Below are 18,988 nucleotides of genomic sequence, written 5' to 3'. Positions count from 1 at the left end.
GCCTATGCTGATGCTGAGTGACTGTCCTGTTATGTTGATTGTCTATCCTCTTCCTCCTCCGCTGATATGTTGGAAGAACATTTCTGGTTCTGGGTGATGCCATCAGCCCAATTTTTCTGCCCCTTTTTAACAGGGGCGTTTAAGTACAATTTTTTATGCAATGCTTTGCAGCAGGGCTAATTCCTGCAATCAAACAAGAGTATATGGGAGAGGTTGCAGTGTGGTGGCACCAGCACCAGTGCCTAAGGCCCAATTTTTCTGCCCCAGTTTAACAGGGGTGTTTAATTACAATTTTTGATGCAATGCTTTGCAGCAGGGCTAATTCCTGCAATAAAACTAGAGTATATGGAAGAGGTTGCAGTGTGGTGGCACCAGCACCAGTGCCTAAGGCCCAATTTTTCTGCCCCGGTTTAACAGGGGCGTTTAAGTACAATTTTTGATGCAATGCTTTGCAGCAGGGCTAATTCCTGCAATAAAACTAGAGTATATGGCAGAGGTTGCAGTGTGGTGGCACCAGCACCAGTGCCTAAGGCCCAATTTTTCTGCCCCTGTTTAACAGGGGCGTTTAAGTACAATTTTTGATGCAATGCTTTGCAGCAGGGCTAATTCCTGCAATAAAACTAGAGTATATGGGAGAGGTTGCAGTGTGGTGGCACCAGCAGCAGTGCCTAAGGCCAAATTTTTCTGCCCCTGTTTAACAGGAACATGTAATTACAATTCTTGATATAATATTTCACAGGAGGGCCCCTTCCTGTGCCCACCCAGAGTAACGGTGAGGACTTATAGTGTTGTGGCACCAGCACCACAACCACCAAAGGTCAATTTTTCTACCACCGTTCAACAATGGCATGTAATTACAATTCTGGATATAATCGTTCACAGTAGGGCGCTCCAGCGCCCACCAAGAGTCACTTTGAGGGCTTACAATGTTGTGGCAAAACCAACACCTTGTTCCGCCATTTCTGCAGAGCATATAGGGCAGGCCCCTACTTTCAAACATCCAATTTACAAACATCTCCTACTTGCAAACGGAAGGAGACAACAGCAAGTGAGATGAAAAAAGATGGACGACAAAACAAATTATACAGGGGTGATAACCCTTCCCTATGTTTTCCAAAAAGCTTAAAAATAGTTTTTTTGACTGGAGCTACACTTTAAAAATGTACCAGTTGAAAATTACAAACAGATTCAACTTAACACAACAAACCTACACAGTCCCTGTCTTGTTTGCACCGCCTGTATACTGCTGTTCTGAGTATATAGGGCCTGGGGGCCACACGCATTTCCTTTTTTTAATATGGGTACAGGGTTCCCCTTAATATGTGTACAAGACCCAAATAGGCTGGTAATGGGCAGGGAGGGCTACCCATGCCATTTTTCTCAATGATTTTCAACCATATTGCAGGAACCAGATATAACATTAAAACCGCAAGCAGTTTTAAATGGTGTTATTTCCGTTTAATGTAATTTTGTGCAGGGACTGTTCTAAACACGGGAAACACGTGGCACTTCACAGGCATACTACAGACACCCCCCAGGCACCATATTTAAAGGAATATTTCACTTTTTTTTTCACTTTAATCGTCATTAAAATCAGTGCTCCCGCCAAAACGGCCATTTTTTAAAACATTTTATGCATTGACCCATGTCCCCTGGGGCAGGAGCCAGGTCCCCAAACCCTTTTTAGGACAGTATCTTGCATATTAGCCGTTAAAATTAGCACTTTTAATTTTGAACGTTCGAGTCCCATAGACTTCAATGGGGTTCTAAAGTTCGTTCAAATTTGGGGTCCGTTCGAAAGTTCTGGTGCGAACTGAACCGGGGGGTGTTCGGCTCATCCCTAATTCTGAGTAATGCTGTGCTGGAACTATAAAGGCAGCATTCCGCTGGATATTTCTCAGTCTAGCACTGGTTGCACCCAGCAGAGCATGTCTGCCTGAAAGGCAAAGTAATGTGCTCTTCCAGAACAGTCTTTCTGCCCCACTTGCTCAGGTCTAGAAATGCCCAATAGTTCTCATTGTAAATGCCACTGTAGTTTTGCTGAAGGAATGTGTACTGTGTACTTACAGTGTCTTACACTGGATCAACATCCTTTGAACCAAACTCCTTGTAAAATAGAGTGCCAGTTTGCCCTAATCTTTTAGTAATTGCTTCTTGATGTACTGATTCAGAGAGGGCATCTTTTAACCACCCTGTGTCTAATTTAGGTGTGCCTCATGAAGACATAGTCATGGTATCTGATTTTATTAGTGTAATAATTAGGCTAGCCAGTTCACTGGAGTAGGAGGGTAGTAGTAGCACAAAACAGCTGGCTTAGGTGGGCAGGAAGTAATAATTCAACCCCAGTGGTCAGCATGTCCCTCAAACTGCTGACACTAAAACACTTAACTTACACCAGCACAACAGATGCCCAGGAATACACAGAAACCTTATCTTGCTGAAGCTGCAAATGGTGGCTGATGGCTCAGTTAATCCATGCATGGATGGTGAATTATGTGTTAAAGTTGTATTAAACCTTTCTCTAGTTAATAAAGTAACATCACATGGATCTTTATGCATGCACAGATAGGTTCTAAAGCTTGATGAATGTTAGAACTTTTCTTTAATAGATGGCTCTAAATTCTGGGAGACTGGTCAGTTCAAGAATGCTTGTTAAAATGTTGACATTCGGATGCAAACCAACATTAGAAGACATTTCAGTTTTCTCTCTATGCTTGAAGAGAAAACATATGAGACATTGAAAATACTCATTCATTCATGAGTGCATGACATCATATTCTCTGTTGATGCCTAAGTAAAACAATATTCCCACAGTTAATATATAGACATGGGGGTTGATTTTAAAGGAAAATATACCATGCACGGCAATTGCAGTTGTTCTAGATCTTAGCAAAGAAGGGGAAGCTCTGCTGATTTCTATCATCCAATCATGTGAAATCAAAAATGCAGTTTTTTCTTCTTGCATGTGATTGGTTATTCTTTGCAAAGTGAAGCTTTACCTCATTTACTAAGTTCAGGTGCAACTGCACTTGCAGTGCACAGTATATCTGCCATTAATAAATCGACCTCCCTGACTTTCCCTGTAAGGGTTCATTATGTACATACATGCATGGTCAGTAAAATTCAGTTGTAAATTATTTATATATCTTGTAAAATAATGCTGTATTATATATAACTATAAAAAGTTGTGCAAGAATTGGTCATTTAACCTGCATGTCAAAAAACTATGCTTGCATAGATGGTGAGGTTATGTTTCTGAATACCCTGTTCACTGTACTTGCTGTGATTAGATGAGTGCAGTTAATCCCCCCTTCTTTGTCTTTCCTGACTATACACGCACAACTTCATCTCAGAATTCTTGATATCTTTATCCCTGGGTGTGTTATTTCATCCAGAATCTGTACTCTGGGTAGATTAGTTTTTGGAATCTTATAAAAGGATTTAACACAAACAGTGTCAGGGATATTACAGTTTGTTTATCGACAAGTAGGTGCCAAACAAATTTTAATCTTTAAGGGGTAAGCTTCATGGGCGATTTTAATCTCTTGCTCCTAAAATATCTAACCACTTGCTGGTAATCAGATAAATCTTTCATCCTTCTCATTCTCCAGTTAGCTCAGTGTCCCTAGCTACAAACAGGTTCACTTTGACAATATGCAGGACATTTACATTTCACTCAAAATCTATATGTCAGTGAAGCTTAAAAAAATTAAAAACATTATCTACCCTTTGCGTAAATTTACATGTAAATTTAACTTTGTTTATATATTTCCAAACACATTCTTTGGTATTTTTCCTTATTCTGGGAGTCACAACCTTAGACTTCAATAAGGATAAATGCCACTTACTAGGAGAAATGATAAAGAAATGTACTTATCCCTTTCATGACTAAGCCTATTTTTGACATTTGGTGTTTAAATGGGTTAAAATCCATATTTTTTGCTAGAAAATTACCAAGAACCCCCAAACATGATATATATATATATATATATATATATATATATATATATATATATATATATATATTTAGCAGAGAATCTAGAGAAAAAATGGCGATTGTTGCAATATTTTATATCACACGATATTTGTGTAGCGGTGTTTTAAACTCAACTTTTAAGGAAAAGGGACACTTTCATGAATTGTAAAAAAAGGAAACAGTAAAGTTAGCCAATTTTTTTTTTGTATAATGTGAAAGATGATGTTACACCAAGTAAATAGATACTAAACATGTCACGCTTTATAATTGCATGCAGTCGTGGAATGACGACAAACTACGGTACCTAAAAATCTCCATAGGTGACACTTTAAATATTTTTTTACGGTTACCAGGTTAGAGTTACAGAGGAGTGCTAGAATTATTTCTCTCACTCTGACGATACCTCACATGTGTGATTTGAACACCGTTTACATATGCGGGCGTGACTTCCGTATGCGCTTTCTTTGCTGTGCGAGCTTGCGGCAACGAAAGCGCTTTAAAAATGTTTTTGTCTTATTTATTTTAGTTATTTTAAAATTAATAAACTGTGTAAAAAAAAAAAAAAAAATGTGATCACTTTTATTGCTGTCACAAGGAATGTAAACATCCCTTGTGACAGTAATAGGTGGTGACAGGTACTCTTTATGGAGGGATTGGGGGTCTTCAAAGTATTCAGGTTGCCATTTTCAGCGATTCTGAATACTATATATTTTTTTTAAAACCGGCGCCATTGGCAGCCGAGTAAATGGGAAGTGACGTCATGATGTCGCTTCCGTGTTTACAATTAGGAGACTGGAATGAAGCCACTTACGGCTTCATTCCAGTCTTTTTCTAGCTGCCAGAAGCGGCGGATTGTTGATCGGGGGTCCCAGTGGAATGGGAACCCCGGTAAGAGTGGCGGGAGACGGCGGGAGGGGGGGGCGTCCCCTCCCACTCCTCCGGTTTAACAGCCAAGCGGCTTTTAGCTGCATCAGTTGTTATCACTGGAAAGCCGATCGCTGGCTCTAAAAAACAGTACCGGGATGATGCCTGCAGCTGAAAGCCAAGTACGCACATCTGCGTACGCTCGGGGGCAAGGGGTTAAATATATCCCATGTTTTGTTTCACATCTGAACATTATTTATGTATGAGGGTTCTTCAAAAAGTTTCTCTTTTTAACTCTTATGCCCCGTACACACGAGAGGGATTAAGTCTGACAGACCTCCAAAGGAGTTCCGCCGGAGTTCCGCTGGAGTTCCGACGGAGTTCTGGCGGACTTTTCGACCGAACGGACTTGGCCACACACCATCACACCAAACTCCGACGGAGTCGAACGTGATGACGTACGACGGGATTCGACGTAGGAAGTTCATAGACAGTAGCCAATAGCTGCCCTAGCGTCGGTTTTAGTCCGTCGGAGTAGCACACACACGAGCGAACTTTTCGAAGGGGACCGGGTCCGGCGGAGTTCCGTCGGGAAAATTTAAAGCATGCTTCATTTCTAAAGTCCGTCAGACTTTAGCGAAGCTAAAGTCCGTTGCAGCCCACACACGATCGGATAGTCCGCCGGACTCAGTCCGTCGGAGTTTGGATGTCGAAAAGTCCGCTCGTGTGTACGGGGCTTTACTCTTATTAAATATAAAAAAAGTGCAGAAACTTTTTTAAGACCCTCATATATCAGAAAAAAAGTTATTTATGTTATTTCAGGAGGCCAATATTATTATTTTGCAATCGTTTTGAGTACATTGGCGTACTTATGACATCATATTGGTGTTTCTGCCTCCCTGAACTCTACAAAGTATAAATCTATATAAAATTATTCAGTCCCTTTTCCTCAATTTCAACCTGCTCCATCAACTCAACAGTTCTGGTATGAACTTTTATGTCTAGGTCGATAAATTGGTGTGTGATTGACCTTGAAGTGGTTGAATTGTTTCTCCCTTAGCTTGCTTGGGCAGCATACCCTCCATGAATCAGATTAGAGAGTGGATCCCAATTTAATACCTCAGTTATATGATTTGAGAGAGTAGTCAAGGATCTGTTGGGGACTTAAACAAAGAAGTATTCCCCCCACTCCCTACAAATTCCCCTGAAAAATCACATTTGTGGGAATACATAGCTCCTGCTTGTGAACAGTTTCATCTAGTTCTACACTTAGGTTTGGTCCTATTTTCTTCCCATCCTTCTTACACATTTCAATGATGCACACTTGAAGTCACTTGATACAGTGATGCCTCAAGAATTTCTCTAGTCAGGGGCGAGGCCCTATAGAGGGCTTCAAATCCATGATGATGGTGCGTATCGATCACCTGGCCTCAGAGTGTACCCTGATCCGTCATGATTTGGATAAATTGAGGGGAAGAATCACTGAAGCGGAGGACAGAATTGGCATGGTGGAAGATCAGTAGAGCTCACATACAGCACAAATCGCAGAACTACAATCGCTGGTGAGTTCTCTTGTAAACAAAATGGATGACGCTGAGAACAGGCAGAGGCGTAATAACGTCCGTGTGGTAGGCCTACCAGAGGGTGCGGAGCGTCAGAGGCCCTCCATCTTTGTCGAAGCGCTGTTTAAACAACTGCTGAATTTGCACGACATGCCGCCCACTTAGGTCATTGAAAGGGCGCACAGAGTACCCACAGGGAAACGCCCAGAGGGTGCACCACCTAGACCATTCCTGGTGCCACTTTTGAATTTCCGAGACAGGGATATGATCCTGGCGGAGGCGAGGAAGCATCCTGAACTACCATATGAAAATACCAAACTGATCCCGGACTTTTCGGCCGAGGTTCAAAAACGTTGCAGATCCTTCAATGAGGTGAGACGCCATCTCCGGGAGAAAAACATCAAATATGGCATGCTATATCCCAGACAGATCCCACACAGGGGAACAGTCCGATTCTTTGATACGCCCGAAGAAGCCAATGAGTGGGTTGAGACGTTGTGGAACGGTAATTGGGGGTTCCAATTTTCCTCATCTAGTTTTGGGGACTTTTGCTAATCACGGGTGGGGGGGGGGCTGCACTATGGAGGTTATACAGACACTCTAATGGTTGAGACTCTGACTATGCTGGTCTCCTACACTATTTGGACAGCAGGACAGGGGCCTCCGAACATCATTGAGCCTCATTTTTTTACAATCCTTCCGTTGGAACTCTCCCGTGGGGTACTGTTGACGCAGACATTCCTGAATATATGTGGGGGAGCAGGGAAGCCATCCCTCCTTCTTAGGGGCACGGAAAGAAGGTCTAACAAGAACAGACACCTTTTCTTTTTTTTTCCACACCGTTCTCTCTCTTTTCCTTTTTTTTTTTTTTTCTTTTTGGTGGAACTGATTGTAATGATCTGGACCTAACATATTTTTTGTTTTTTTAGGTTACACTCACTTTACAGTTGGGACTAGTTTTGGGACTACTCTGCGTGTATATGCATATGTTTTGCACAGCAGCAGGGAGTTAGGGGGTTTTGGGGGGGGGGGTTCTATTTTTTCATGTGCAATGTTCCAAAAAATGCTCAGGGCTACTTCGGACATTCATTATCAGTGAGAATTTTCATACTTATTGGTCGCTAGAAACTATATTACGAACAATGTCACTTACTTATTTTCTAAGGTTCATCTATGGTAGGAACTGTAATTAATTTACTGTCTTGGAACGTTAGAGGCCTTAATAACAAATTTCGGCATTTTTTAATACTTGAAACCACTTAAACCGCATATTATTTTCTTACAGGAAACACATTTAGATGGTAATAGGATTCTTAGGCCGCGTACACACGGGCGGACTGTCTGACGGACTTGGTCTGCTGAAACGTGTTTCAGCGGACAATCCGCTCGTGTGTGGGCTTCAGCTGACTTTTTCAGCGGACAGTCTGGCGGACTAAGTCTTTCGGAATTTCCGTAATATTGTCCGTCCAAACTTGGTTTCAGCGGACAGTCCGCTCGTGAGTAGGCTAGTTCAACGGACTAAGTATGGCGCATGCTCAGAAAGGATTTACACGGCCGAAGGTTGCATTGCAGTGTATTGGACGTCGTATTTCTAGTCCCGTCGTACGTGCTGTACACGTCATCGCGCAAGCTTTCAGCGGACTGTCTGTTCGTCGTGTGTGGTCAAGTCCGTTCATTCAAAAGTAGGACGGACTGTCTGTCGGATTGTCTGACGGACTTAGTTGGACGGACAGTCCGCCCGTGTGTACGCGGCCTTACTGTACGGCACTCCTGGATCCAATGTGCCGTACACGCTATGTATTCTACATATGCTAGAGGAGTGGCTATTTTGATTAGCAAACAAGTCCCATGTAGTGTCCACCAGGTCGCCACGGATCCAGGAGGCCAATATGCCATTGTTGTAGCTGACATTTATGGGCACAGGATGGTGCTAGTTAATGTGTATGTCCCGCACCATTTCAAATTCAGATACTGTATGAAATTCTGGGTAAGCTGGCTCCCTTCATCCACCTGCCTCTTATGGTGGCAGGTGATTTCAATGCCATACTAAGTACAACTCTGGCCTCCAACTCCAAGAGAACAGCGTCGCTTGAGTTAGCAGCTTGGGCGGAGACAGTAGCTCTCACAGAGTTATGGAGATGGGAAAAACCCTACAACGAGAAGCTTCTCATACCTATCCAGAACACACAAATCCTCATCCAGGATTGATCTGGCATTTGCCAATGCCCCTATGATGCAGCTGTTGAGGGGACCCAATTATAAATTATATTACAGGAGGCCTCTCGGATCATATCCCCTTACAGGTTCATATTGGTAAACCCTCGCAGATCGGGGGGGGGGGGTGCATGGCGATTGAATCCAGGATGGTTGGAGATAGAATCGGTTTCTTCCCAGGTGGCGCCAATTTTTTCTGGCTACTGGGAGGATAACTTGTAGTCAGCCCCTCTACCAATAGTCTGGGACGCCTTTAAGGTGTGTATGCAAGGACAGTACATCTCGGCAATCAAGCAAGCAAGCAAACAATTTAACATTAAATCACAGGAACTACAAGACAAGGAGAGATTGTGTGAGGCAGCCCATGCAGCTGACCAGTTTGATGCTTCTTACACAGAGCTGTTTGATGCGTGCCGTTTGTTGGCATTACATTTCACTGAGCTGACACACACTTTCTGGGTGAGGAACAGGGAGATAAAAATTGGAAACTTTTGGCCATGTTAGTCGCAGAGCAAAGAGTCCAAACTAGTATCCCCTGCATCACCAATTCTCAAGGAACACTATTGTCAGACCCAAGTGACATTCTAGACACTTTTGTAGACTATTACAGCACACTCTACATGCCTATCCTGTCATATGACAGACAAGATCTTGAATCCTGCTTACTTCTATAGGCATGCCAAGATTATCTGAGTCAGACCAAAATAGCCTAGAAATAGAAATCACAGAAAAAGACATTGAAATTGCCATTAGATCTTTCCTACCGCACAAATTGCCAGGGCCAGATGGGTTTTGTGTTGAATGGTATATGTCCCATTTGGAGACTCTTGTGCCAAGACTTAAGACGCTGTTTCACTTTTGCTTGGAACATAAGATGCTACCAGATTCTCTTATGGAGGCTCAGGTGGTCCTACTGCCTAAAATGGGCAGGGACCCCTTGCAATGCTCCTCTTATAGACCCATAGCTCTCCTCAACCAAGATCTCAAGATTCTTAAAAAAAATACTTGCCATGAGACTATCCAGAGTAATCACTACACTAGTAGACATAGACCAAACTAGCTTCATACCCCAGAAATCCACTGATACAAACCTCCGCGGGCTATTTGCCCACCTACAGATTAATCATACTAACCCCGGGGCCAGGGTGATAGTGTCCTTAGACATGGCCAAGACCTTTGATTCCGTGGACTGGCACTATATGTCTACGGTTCTGCGGCATATGGGGTTTGGGGAGGTCTTCCTTACATGAAAATCGCTGCTATATAGCTCACCCAAGGCATCAATTAAGATAGGCACATCAGTCTCAGCACAGTTCTCGTGGGTAGAGGAACACGACAGGGATGCCCTCTCTCCCCGGCCTTGTTTGCCTTGGCCATCGAACCCATAGCCATTGCTCTATGAGCGTCCACAGCAGTTAAGGCCCTTGAGGCAGGCGGCATTCGTGAATGCACGGCCTTATATGCAAATGACATGTTCCTCTTTTTGGAGGATCTGGGACCATCACTAAAGGCAGTATTTGAGATCCTGGGCACGTTTGCAAAATTCTTGGGTCTGAAGGTTAATTGGGAAAAGTCCAACGTTATGGCTATTGATGATGGAGCTCAGACACGAACATCACCTTTGGTTCCTATAGCTTGGGTCTCTGAAATTAAATATTTAGGTGTTTGCGTAACCCCTAAAGTTACGGTCTACTTGCAACTTAATTTAATGCCACTACTTACAAAGGTTAAAATACAATTAGATGCATGGAAACATCTACCACTCTCCCTGATTGGTAGGGTGAATCTCCTTAAAATGAAAATATTGCCGGTGTTCCTGTATTTTCTGCACAACACTCCAATCTGGGTCCCCTGTTCCTTCTTTAGATGTGCAAATAGCCTGTTTGGCTCTTTTTTATGGGGCTCAGGTCACCACAGAGTGGGTCTCCGTTCATTACAAGAACCCTGTGGACAGGGAGCATTGGCCCTACCCGATTTATTTAAATATTTTATTGCAGGGCAGATGGTGTTTGCCAGGCACTGGTTAACGAGGGATGATGGTGATGCAGCGACACTGCTTGAAGCTGCTTTGATCGGATCATATGAAGGCCTTTCCTATTTGGTGCACAGGGGACCACAGGTAGGGGCAGCCTTGACAGGCTCCATGCGCGAAACTATACGCTCTTGGGACAGAGCAAGGGTGCTAATGCATTCTGAAGTGGGGGTGTGGTCGCCAGACTCTCCATTGTGGTTCAATCCCAGACTATTCCACTTCAGTGAAATTCCGGATCCAATAATATGGGCCAGAGTTGGCATTAAGCAATTGAAAGACATAGTAGGAGGGGGGAAACTGCTTTGCTTTGATAACTTAAAGGAAAAAATATGACCTTCCAAATTGGTACTACTCCGTCTTCTGCAACTGTGGCACGCATTTGTCACACAATTTGGTACAGGCACGGTGAATCTTCAGACTTCACCCCTGGAACAGTTGCTATGTGATGAGTCTGTACAAAAGACGTTGTCAGAAACCTATAAGGAACGGTTCACTGACAGACCCCCAGCACTCAACAAATGTAGAGAAAAGTGGAGTTCATTAGTTCCCAATTTTCAAGGGGACGACTGGGACGATATGTGGGACCACCCATTTTGGGTCCTGGTATCGGCTCGGGACAGGTATATTCAATTTAAAATACTTCACAGGGTATACTATACAACGGCGAGATTAGCCAGTATATATGGCTTGGATGATGCAACTCACTGGTGCTGTGCTGCAGCGAGGGCGGACTTCGATCATATATTCTGGCATTGCCAGCCAATACAGGAATTCTAGACAGGGGTTACCAAAACCATCCAAGGACTGACTTCATTACCAGTTCCCATGATGATATCAGTCTGTTTTTGGGTCTGGTGGAGGAAGTAGCTCCACTGAGAGCACAAAGAACCCTGCTCTCCCTCACTTTGTTTTATGCACGCAAAGCCATCCTCTTATGCTGGAAAAAAGCTGAGGCTCCATCCTTGGCCTACTGGAAAGGCATAGTGAATAAAGTGTTGCCTTTATACAAAGCCACATACTTGAGCAGAGGTTGCCCCAAAATTTTTTAAAAGGAGTGGCAATGCTGGCTCTCCTCAGAGGACACAGTGTGAGCTCCACTAAGCGTGTGGGGCTAAAGGTTCTAATGAGGGGAATATGCGCTGACTGAAGGGGACGGACAGCTTTAGTAGCGACAGGGTAATTGTGGTTAGTGCTCTATTTCTCACTTAAGTGCTTGTAAACTGAATTAAGTATGCCGGAAGAGCAATTAATTGTGTTTGACTGCCTGTAATATTGGGATATTGCACAATAGGGAAGAGGGGGGGAGGGGGAATGGTTGTTGGGTTATTTTGTGTATTGTTGTTGAAAAAATGTGAATAAAAAGAATTTTCCCAAAAAAAAAGAAAATCCTCTAGTCCACTGCAGTTGTGTGACTCATCTTCCATCGCTCCTTACACCATGCTATGGAAGTCAACTCCTTATACCAAAAAAAAACCTCCTTGCTGTGCTGAAGGGTATCCTACTTCCCTCCATCCAGTTGCCTTCTCGAATCCTCTTACTGAACCCGCAGCGCCTCATGTTACACTTTCACATTGGATCTTCCAGGAATTTTAATATCATATTGTGACTCTTCTTGTGAATCATTCTCAGTGGCGGAACGTCTTTCCTCTGGAAGTGACATACATCTACCTGTTCCTTGTTTGGATGGTCCCTAGTTTAAATTCCTTCATTAGAAAAGCACATAAGGGCAATAGAATCACAAGGATATTGGCAAGGATAATGGGAAACTCTGGGGATGTAAATTACTACAATATTTGGCCTTCAGAATGTACATTATAGTTTTGTGAGAGCGGTGAGAGGGTCTCTTTAACATCATGGGCAAGGAATTCTCCTCATAGGAGGCTGTCATCACCTTACTGGTTCTAGGGGTGAGGCAGATTGCACCCTGCCCAATCAGATGAGCGGAGTGGCAGCCAATTACAACGCCAAAGTGAACTTGTCCCTCTCAGTCAGATAATAGCAATAATGGCTCCTGGATAAGAGAAAAGTACCAATCTTTCCTTTGTACTACATGGACATTGGACCTAAAATAATTTAGTTTGATTTAGACTGACTGCTCAAGGGACCATAATATTTAACTGTATTTAAATTACTGCCAAACAAACCTCTTAACTTTTATTTCACAAAATATTAAAAACAAATTAAAAGTACAGTAACTTACCAATGAGATTTGCATTTCCAAATATTATATAACTCTTATCAAAATAATGTAATCCATCTCTTTATATCAAGTAAATGAATGAATAACATTAAACCTTTTCATCTGTTTTATGTAAAAAAATGATGTAGAAAAAAATGTAGAAAAACTTTTTAGGTTTTAAGATTGCTTTACCATTTTATCAGCTAAATGGTATAGTTTCTTATCAAGCGTAAGAGGGCCTTCATTCTTTTTTTTTTTTATTATGATGTGATATTGCTGTTAGACATGTGCAGAGTAAAATATTTCATTTCGGAATTTCGTTTTCGTCCGAAAAATGTATTTATTTAGTTACTCCCGAAATTCGTTTTTATTTATTTCATTTTTCGTTCAAAAATTGCATTCCTCTGAAAATCCACATGAATTACGGTCAAATCTGTCTTTGAAGGCTTATGGTGTCTGTCGAATGTATAAAGAAGATTCAACGGAGCTAGTATATAGCAAACTTCGTGTGAACTTTAGAACCCTATTAAAGTCTATGGGACTCCAACGTTCAAAATCTAAAGTGCTAATTTTAAAGGCTAATATGCAAGTTACTGTCCTAAAAAGTGTTTGGGGACCCGGGTCCTGCCCCAGGGGACATGTATCAATGCAAAAAAAAGTTTTAAAAATGTCAGTTTTTTCGGGAGCAGTGATTTTAATAATGATTAAAGTGAAACAATAAAAGTGTAATATTCCTTTAATTTTCATAGCTGGGGGGTTTCTATAGTATGCCTGTGAAGGGGTGCATGTTTCTGGTGCTTAGAACTGTCCCTACACAAAGTGTCATTTATGCAGGAAAAAAAGTCCTTTAAATTCACTCGCAGCTATTATGAATTGTCGGCTCCGTAATACAGAGAACACTCATTGAAAGTCATTGATAAAATAAATAAATAAATAAATAAAGTGTGGGGGTCCCCCAAATTCAATTACCAGGCCCTTCAGGTCTGGTATGGATATTAAGGGGAACCCTGCGTCAAATTTAAAAAAAAATTGACGTGGGGTTCCCCCTAAATATCCATACCAGACCCTTCAGGTCTCGTATGGATATTAAGGGGAACCCCGCGTCAAAATTTAAAAAAAATTGACGTGGGGTTCCACCTAAAAATCCATACCAGACCCTTTATCCGAGCACGCAACCTGGCAGGCCGCAGGAAAAGAGGGGGGGACGAGATATCGGCCCCCCCTCCCTCCTGAACCGTACCAGACCACATGCCCTCAACATTGGGAGGATGCTTTGGGGGTCTGCGACCCCTCAAAGCACCTTGTCCCCATGTTGATGTGGAGAAGGGCCTCATCCCCACAACCCTGGCCGGTGGTTGTGGGGGTCTGCGGGCGGGGGGCTTATCAGAATCTGGAAGCCCTCTTTAACAAGGGGACCCCCAGATTCCCGTTTGAAATGGTAAGGGGGTACAAAATTACCCCTACCATTTCACAAAGAAAGTGTAAAAAAATTGTCAAATAAGACAAAAACACTTTTGAAAAATTCCTTTATTAAAAATAAAAAAAATGGGGAGGGCGGGGCCACCAGTCACCTGACCCCGCCCCCCTCTGACGCAAGGGGAAACCCGGGGTTCCCCGTAACATATGGGTGACCCCGCCCCCCTCTGATGTAACACAGGCAGGTTTCCGTTACATCAGAGGGGGTGGGGTCACCCATACGTCACGGGGAAGCCCGGGTTTCCCCTTGCGTCAGAGGGGGGCGGGGTCAGGTGACGGGTGGCCCCGCCCTCCGCATATAACAATTGTCAGGCCACCGGGATCCCCACAGTGTCTCCTCCGTGGAGACAGAAGATGGATGGATTCGCTGCGCTGGATCAGATCAACCATCGCTGCAGAGATATCATCCATCGCTGGATAGCAAGAGTGGATTGCCACCGCTGGAATCTTTTTGTTATTTGTTTTTTATTTTTAATAAAGGAATTTTTCAAAAGTGTGTTTGTCTTATTTAACTATTTTTTACACTTTCTTTGTGAAATGGTAGGGGTAATTTTGTACCCCCTTACCATTTCAAACAGGGGGGGCCGGGATCTGGGGGTCCCGTTGTTAAAGGGGGCTTCCAGATTCTGATAAGACCCCTGCCCGCAGACCAGCAATAACAATCTGGCCAGGGTTGTGGGGATGAGGCCCTTCTCCACATTAACATGGGGACAAGGTGCTTTGAGGGGTCACAGACCCCCAAAGCATCCTCCCAATGTTGAGAGCATGTGGCCTGGTACGGTTCAGGAGGGAGGGGGCCGCTCTCTCGCCCCCCCTCTTTTCCTGCGGCCTGCCAGGTTGCGTGCTCAGATAAAGGGTCTGGTATGGATTTTTAGGGGAACCCCCACGTCAATTTTTTGACGCAGGGTTCCCCTTAATATCCATACCAGACCTGGAGGACCTGGTAATTGAATTTGGGGGACCCCCACGCTTTTTTATTTATTTATTTATTTTATCAATGACTTTCAATGAGTGTTCTCTGTATTACGGAGCCAACAATTCATAATAGCTACGAGTGATTTTAAAGGACTTTTTTTCCTGCATAAATGACACTTTGTGCAGGGACAGTTCTAAGCACCAGAAACATGCGCCCCTTCACAGGCATACTATAGACACCCCCCAGCTACGAAATTTAAAGGAACATTACACTTTTATTGTTTCACTTTAATCATTATTAAAATCACTGCTTCCGAAAAAAACGGCCGTTTTAAAAACTTTTTTTTGCATTGATACATGTCCCCTGGGGCAGGACCCGGGTCCCCAAACACTTTTTAGGACAGTAACTTGCAGAATCTTTTCTCTCTGTCAAATCTTTTTTCTCTGTCGAATATTTTCTCTATATAATCTTGGACTAATAGAGGTAAGGTTAGGCATATTCGACCACAGGTTCTATAGACACAGATTGTTATTGTCAGTCACGTCGAATCTCCTATTCTATATCGAACTGTTGTAACAAGGAAAACAAAAATAAAGCATTTATTTATGTCGGATCTTTCGTTTTTCGGATTCTGTGCTTTCGTTATCGTTTGTCAAAACGAAAACGAAAATACCTGAAATTCGGACGAAAATGCATTCGGACGAAAACGAATGCACATGTCTAATTGCTGTTATTCAATCAAATGTCACAAATTCAATGAATAATTTCCTTTCCATTACAGCATATAGTCCACTGCTATAATAACATACAATTCCACTACAATGTGCCTTTGTGCTGTCAAGCAATCATGCATAAGTATAACAGCAACAGGACACTTTTCTCTTTAAACAGTACTCTAGCCAAATACTCTATAACTAGGTTAATCTGCTTGCATTTAAAAATATGTAATAATGATTACAGAACTGCCGTCCATCAAATGTCATAAATTCAAGCAAATATTTCTTTTCTGCTGCAGCTTATTGCTAACTATTATAAAATAAAATTTTCAAACAACCATGGGTACATTTCTCTTTAGAGAGGTGCTGTAGCTGAAATTAACAAAATAAAATTAGCTAGCATTTAAAGTGGTTGTATAGGCTGAAGGTTTTTTACCTTAATGCATTCTATGTATTAAGGTATAAAACCTGCATGCACCACCCTCCAAGCTCCTCCTTATGAGCCCTGATCTCAATCCTGCACTGTGCATTAGAGCAGAGGCTCTCTTGGCTTTTCCCTCTCACAGACTTAGATTATAGCCAGTGACAAGGGAGCAGAGGGCAGGGCTGAGCCCCAATCTGTGTGTATATGGACTCACAAAGTCAGCTTGGGAGTGAGCCTGCGCGAGTGCCCCCATAGCAAGAGGCTTTTGCTATGGTGGGAACTTAGTGAGGGGGAGGAGCCAGGAGTGCTGGTGTTCAAAACCATTGCACAGAGCAGGTAATTATGAAAAATCCTTATGCTCTATGGACACTCCTCAGAGACACTTGTTCTCGATAATATATACGTCTTTAACTGTCAGCTAAAAAGGGGATGGCATGTATAGTGTTGGAAACAAACCTGGAGATTAAGTTAACTGAAGATGGCTGGGAAGCCATCAATACCATGAAACATAAAGGAACCTTTATTAAAACAATTCAGAAAAAACGGTTGTAAAAGTAGGTCTCTACTTCAGTCTCCAATCGATGTTGGAGACATGATAAAGAGCATTGTAAGGCCGCGTACACACGGGCGGACTGTTCGCCCAACTTTGTCCGTCCAACAGTTTCAGCAAACAGTCCGCTCAAAATTAGCATGGACGGACATGCCCACACACGACGAACGAACAGTTTGCTGAAACCGTGCGCGATGACGTGAACGGCACGTACGACGGGACGAAAAATACGACGTCCTATACACTGCATTATAGCTTTCGGCGTGAAAATCCTTTCTGAGCATGCGCGCAACTTTGTTTGACGAACAAGCCTACACACGAGCGGACTGTTCGCTGAAACAAGGTTTCAGCGGACAGTTTTACGGAATTTCCGAAAAACCTTGTCCGTCAAACTGTCCGCTGAAACTGTCCGCTGAAAGCCCACACACGAGCGGACTGTCCGCCCAAACACTGTTCAGCGGACAAAGTTGGGCGAACAGTCCGCCCGTGTGTACGCGGCCTTATATGCTCCACATTTGGTGCACATGCCCAGAAATCCTGCATTTTGGTATAGGATCCATAACATAATTACAGACATTTCTAAGCTCCTCTTGGACTACACCCCAGCTCACTATCTCTTACATCTCTATTTTCTGCCTGCCCAGTGTTATCACACATGGTACGTGCCATCAGACTGCATATTCCCAAACACTGGCATTCAGAGCAAACTCCTTCTGTGTAAGGAATGGCTTACTAAACTTAATTGCATTGCAGATATAGAAGAATTGATCCACATAACACAAGAATGACTATTCACATTTACTGTACATGCATTTGGGTGCATTGGATGTATTTCAATACAACCCCCATGTACCAGCCCCTCATGAAAAATCCCAGTTAATTGAGAAATCTGCATATGTGTCATTGAAAACTTAAATAGTCAATGGTATGAGACTTTAAAAGAGACCTATCCAAACTGACACTTTTTTCTGCATAGAGTGACAGTAGGGACCAGTCAGTTTTTTGTCCCTTTTTTCTTCTTCTCTCAGATTTTTTATGCTTTTCTATTTCCTTAAAAATTGCTAGATACCTATCCTTCATTTTGAGAGTCTCTGTTCCTGTCATCAGACCATGCAGAAATTTTGTATCCATCTCCTTCACTGATGGGCACTGATAAGGTGGCACTGACAAGGTGGCACTGATGGGCACTAATAGGCAGCACTGATAGGTGGCACTGATATGTAGCACTGATGGGCATTGATAGGCGGCACTGATGGGCACTCATAGGTGGCACTGGTGGGCACTGATGGGCACTGATAGGCAACACTGATGGGCACTGCAAGGCTGCACTGATGGGTACTTATGAGTGGCTGATAAACAGCACTGCTGGGCACTGATAGGCACTGAAATGTGTCTCTGATGGGCATTGATGGGCACTGATGGCTGGCACTGATAGATTTAACTGATAGGCATCACTGGTGGCACTGGCAGGCATTTTACTTTGACACTGATTGGCAGCTGCCTGGGCACTGATTGCCAGTTGCCTGGGCACTGATTGCTATTTCCCTGGTGGTCTAGGGTGGCATAACTGGTGGTCCTGGGCAAGCATCCGAGGGGGGGCTGGGCTGATAAACAATCAGCACAGACCCCCCCTCCCCATCAGGAGAGCAGCCGATCAGCTTTCCTCTACTTGCGTCTGTCAGAGGACTCTCTGTCAGAGACTCTTTACCTAGATAGTAGTTGCGGTTTGTCAAAATAACACACTGCAACAAGGATCGGCGAGATGCACGCCCCCAGGGGCACGCAGCGGCTTGAGTTCCTGAAAGACGTCATATGTTCAAGATATCGCAACCACTTTGCCAGCGTCATTTTGTTATATGGCAAGTGGTTAATTTTGTCTCTGTTGTTCCTTATCTTTTTCATTGGCATATACCCTTTACATTACATTTTACATTGGTAAAATTGGTAAAATTTATGTAGCACTGACCCCCGAAGGAGCTGCTGGTTTTATTGGGCTTACCGTTACCTTCTTGGCTGCTTCTCCGTCTAGGGTTTCCCATGGTAGATGGCCCAAAGAAATGTGGAAACTGACATTGAATC

This window comes from Lithobates pipiens, unplaced genomic scaffold, assembly GCF_037356315.1.
Source record: "Lithobates pipiens isolate NorthernLeopardFrog02 unplaced genomic scaffold, aLitPip1_a1.2 Scaffold_16, whole genome shotgun sequence".
In the NCBI taxonomy this organism is placed as follows: Eukaryota; Metazoa; Chordata; class Amphibia; order Anura; family Ranidae; genus Lithobates; species Lithobates pipiens.
Note: the sequence above shows the minus strand (reverse complement) of the source record.